This window comes from Pristiophorus japonicus, unplaced genomic scaffold, assembly GCF_044704955.1.
Source record: "Pristiophorus japonicus isolate sPriJap1 unplaced genomic scaffold, sPriJap1.hap1 HAP1_SCAFFOLD_163, whole genome shotgun sequence".
Lineage (NCBI taxonomy): Eukaryota > Metazoa > Chordata > Chondrichthyes > Pristiophoridae > Pristiophorus > Pristiophorus japonicus.
The window spans coordinates 897373-902399 of NW_027251310.1; the positions used below are offsets into that span (position 1 = coordinate 897373).

Sequence of the window (5027 nt, forward strand, 5' to 3'; positions counted from 1 at the left end):
TCTAATGCTGCCTTTGCCTGCACAATGTGTGCTGAGATTATCTGTGCAATATGCATTCCGCAGGATGAATAAAAGCAATGCTTTTTGAAATGCAGGCACTGCATGTTTTGCACTCGACAAAACGTTGCATTTTCTTTTCATTAATTTCACATCAATGCATTGCAATGCCAACGCACTTTTTACGAGGCAAGATCGATAATTAGCAGAGCAGAATGAAGAGAGCGCAACGTTTCTGTTTAAAGAATGGACTCAGTCGAGAATATTTTGTGGATTTTATTTTTCTGAGGCTATTTTCCCTGTGCTGGGGACACCCTGCGCAGATATGTGATAAAGCTGGTTTTGTAAAAACTCCAGAGACCGCATGGCAGTGAGCTTGGACAAAAGAGCTGTCAGTCATCCATTGACAAAAGAGCAGACGGCCAGGAAGTGGGGCCACTGACAAAGCCACTCTAATTTGCAAAAGCACTTCTCACCTCCATCTCAGAAGGAGACACAGAACAATGAACCCACCAGCCTGGCCAGCCAAGGAGGAGCTGGGTCTTTCCCAACACAAAGGCTCAGAGAGATGCCCAGACTAAGGGCCATCAGCCCAATGCATGGGTGGGATGGCCCATCACTGACTAAGTACCCGTGCTTAGAAACAAAGGGGTTTTAAAGATTGGCGGGAAAGATAGGGGTAGCAAGACTCCCAGAAAGACAGGGTCCTTTCCACTTTATTTTTAGCTTGGAGCTTGGTGTGAAGCTTGGAGCTTGCAGCTTGCAACTTGTGTCTAGAGAGAGCCCCCTCTCCCTCTTGCTCTCACTCCACCGATCGATGTACCAGAGGAAGGGGCCGCAGTACTGCAGAAGAAGCCACCAAGACTGAAGACCAGGCAGTGACTACCCACAGCTGAGCTGAGCAAGGAAACGGGCTGCGTGTGGTGGTGAACATGGTCGCGAGTGTCCCAAGCCAGTAACCAGATATCCCAGGCCAGCTGGGTAAGGGCTCAGGGTTTTCTCAGAAGTGAAGCTTTTCAGGGCTATTCTGGGTAGGGTAATTCATTGGTAGGGGTGGGGTTAGAATCCACCAGGGAATTACTGCGTGTTACTAGGTTCATTTCTGTACTGTATGTATGTTGTTTGTAACCGGAATTTTATTCTCCACAGAGACATTTCGTTTAGCAGTGCATGTTTTAGACAGTGTATGTTACACCAAATAAATATACTATGATTTATCACCGAAGCATCCCTTTCCGTGACTCATTTAATTTACACTCTGAATAATAATTCCCGGATCTAGAACTTTCGTAAGGTGGGGGCGATTCAAACCGTCCGTCTGGCAATTGAGCGTGGATCACAAACACTTACAATATTTACGAAAGGATATACTTGCTTTGGAGGCAGTTCAGAGAAGGTTCACTGGGTTGACTCCGGAGATGAGTGGTTGACTTATGAGAAAAGGTTGAGTAGCTGGGGCCTCTACTCATTGGAATTCAGAAGAATGAGAGGTGATCTTATCGAAACGTATAAGGTAATGAGGGAGCTTGATAAGGTGGATGCAGAGAGGATGGTTCCACTGATAGGGGAGACTCGAACTAGGGGGCATAATCTCAGAATAAAGGGCCACCCATTTAAATCTGTGATGAGGAGAAATTTCTTCTCTCAGAGGGTTGTAAATCTGCCGAACTCACTGCCTCAGAGAGCTGAGAAAGCCATGACATTGAATAAATTTAAGACAGAGATAGCTTCTTAACTGATAAGGGAATAAGGCTTATGGGGAACGGGCAGGGATGTGGACTTGAGTCCATGATCGGATCAACCATGATCATATTAAATGGCGGAGCAGGCTCGAGGGGCCATATGGCCTACTCCTGCTCCTAGTTCTTAAGTTCTTATGTTCTGAATAGCGACACACACAAAAATGCTTTGATCATGGTTACACCTTATCTTCACGTTTGTCAAACAGTTGGCTCGTTGGTCTCGGGCTATGATTCTCCCTTTGGAGTTGTTCATTGAAATTTACGAGGGGTCCCAGAGGAGCCCTGATATTGCTCGCAAATTTTGAAATTGCATCGAACTTTTGCAAAGAAGGACTTCCATTTCTGCAGTGCCTTTCAGGAACTCATGTCACCCCAAAGCGCTTTAAGGCCGTTGAGTTATGTTTGAAATGTTGTAGTTTGGCAAAATATGTGCCCAGATCACCAAACATGAACCTCAAATCTTTGCAAAGGAGTTTGGTGCAAATAATCAGGCATCTCAGGGACTTGGACTTTCTTTGAATAAGTTCTGCTTGTTCCCGCATTCAAGCTTGAAACAGCAACTGGGCTTCCATCTCACGCGAGGTTTGGGGTTGATGTGTGTCGCTTTCAATCTTTGAAATTTCACCAAGCAAAGAATCGGTGAATCCAACTGTCCCTGTTAGCATTTAGTTCCTGTTTAATCACAGGATTATCCGCAGTCAGGAGCTGAAAAGGAATTCAAACCTAACACAGGCTTCGGGACAATCAGAATACTTTGTCACAGACAAGGCACTGGAAGGCTGGAAGGTAGATCACACCGGTTGTGGGAGAGCTGGTTGGCGGTGACATGGAAGTGTCTGCAGTGTGCGGGACCAGACTGCTTCCACACATCCACAATGAATGTCCCACCCTTTATTTGTGAAAAGTACCACTGAGAGTGGACAAGTTCCATCCCGGTCGGAGCAATCTGAAGCTTTAACTGTCTGACACCCTGGTTTGGGATGCCTTGAACCTTCTACTTCCATCAGTCTCTGTGGCGCAATGAGTTAGCGCGTTCGGCTGTTAACCGAAAAGTTGGTGGTTTGAGCCCACCCAGGGACGAAGTGTTTAACTGTTTTTCCCCGAGTATTCGGTGCCGCACAGTCCCAGGTTGTCATTGTGCGTTTTGGCTGCACGAATCTTTTCTGCAAATGTTGCCAGCTGTGCTGTTATCCAGTTAGTTCCCACTCCAATATTTTATGAGCATTCAGTTCAAGTAAAACGATAACAATTTTTTACATGGATCATGTTCCTCCATCCAGCCCTCTCGAAATAAATTATGTTATTGGGTTTAAAGAAACTGGTGGAAATTGATTCTATTGATACATATATAGAACTGGAACTTCGGTCTCAAGTGCACCTCCTATCAAGAATCGGCACACACACAATCAATGGTTTTACAACTGAGTCATAAACACTTACAATTTTAAACCATTCTCATACAGCGTGTAAATGAGATAGGGATAAAACTTCATCACATGTAAAGAGAAAATGAATGATTGAAGATACCACTGTTCCTCAGTAATTATATTATTATTTATTTCATTCTGAAGAAGGCTAGCGGCTAATTAACGGTGATTAAAAGAATTCTTACTTTTGCACGTTGGCTGCATGTCGTCAATTTTATTAGGTTTTGAATTTAAAAATGGTGTTACAAAATTTATCGCCAAGACCTGGAATCAAAGCTGTTTTTCGGTGGCATAAGAAGTGGTTTTCCCCAATCATTTGAAGATGATTTCAAAGAATCACGTGGCGTTAAATTCACATCACGGTTACGATTTGTTTCGGTGTGAAACAAGTGGATTAAAAAGGACAATAATGTTAAATAAAGAGTAAAGCTACCACTACACAGTCACATCAAAGCCTCCCAGGGCAGGTACAGTACGCGTTAGACACAGCGTAAAGCTTCCTCTACATTGTCCCATCAAACTCTCCCAGGACAGGTACAGCACGTGTTAGATACAGAGTAATGCTCCCTCTACACTATCCCATCAAACTCTCCCAGGACAGGTACAGCACGTGTTAGATACAGAGTAAAACTCCCTCTACACTGTCCCATCATGCTCACCCAGGGCAGGTACAGTATGTGTTAGATGCAGAGTAATGCTCCCTCTGCACTGACCCATCAACACTCCCAGGGCTGGTACAGAACGGGTTAGATACACAGTAAAGCTCCCTCAACACTGTCCCATGAAACTCTCCAAGGGCAGGTACAGCATGCGTTAAATACAGAGTAAAGATTCTTCTAAACTGTCCCATCAAACGCTCCTAGGGCAGATGCACCACGGGGTTAGATACAGAGGAAAGCTCCCTCTACATTGTCCCTTTAAACTCTCAGGGCATGTACAGCACAAATTAGTTACAACATAAATCTCCCGCGACACAGTCCCATCAAACTCTTCCAGGGGCAGGTGCATGTTGCATATGCAATAACTCAGCAGGTTTACGACCTTGAACTCAATCAGGTGCATCCTGACCCTACTTTTCTAGCTCTCGAACAAAGGATTAAACATGGAGGCTTTCTTTATAGACAAGAGTTGCATGTGTGTGTCTGTGGCCCAATGACCTTCGACGGTCGGTCCCCCTGGTGGCAGGTAAACCCGGGCATATATACATTACAGTGCAGCACGTGTTTAAATCTTCCTCTACACTGTCCCATCAAACCCTCCCAGGGCAGGCACAGCACAGGATACATACAGAGCAAAGCTCCCACTATACTGTCCCATCAAACCCGTCAGGGCATGTACAGTACGGATTAGATACTGATCAAAGCCCCCTCTACATTGTCTCATCAAAGACTCAGAGGGCAGGTACAGATTAAAGCTTCCTCTACACTGTCACATTAAACCCTCCCAGGGCAGGTACAGTATGTGTTATATACAGATTAAAGCTCCCCCTATATTGCCCATCAAAGACTCACAGAGCAGATACAGCCCATCTAAGATATACAGTAAAGCTTCCTCTCGTCTGTCCCATCAAACCTTCCCAGGGCAAGTACAGCATGGATTAGATACAGAATAAATCTCCCTCTCCACTGTACCATCAAATCCACCCAGGGCAGGCACAGCACAGGATAGATACAGAGCAAAGCTCCCACTATACTGTCCCATCAAACCCGTCAGGGCAGGTACAGCACGGGGTTAGATACAGAGTAAAGCTCCCTCTACACTGTCCCATCAATCTCTCCCAGGGCAGGTACAGCACGGGGTTAGCTACAGAGTGAAGCTCCCTCTACACTTTCCAATCAATCTCTCCCAGGGCTGGTACAGC

At 45.3% G+C, this 5027-nt stretch overlaps 1 non-coding gene across 1 annotated transcript; it reads left to right on the forward strand.

Annotated features, from left to right (window-relative positions):
* The first annotated feature begins 2745 nt into the window (after positions 1 to 2745).
* Positions 2746 to 2819, forward strand: trnan-guu (transfer RNA asparagine (anticodon GUU)). Its single transcript has one exon. It is a non-coding gene; the product is annotated as a tRNA-Asn (tRNA).
* The last annotated feature ends 2208 nt before the right edge of the window (positions 2820 to 5027 follow it).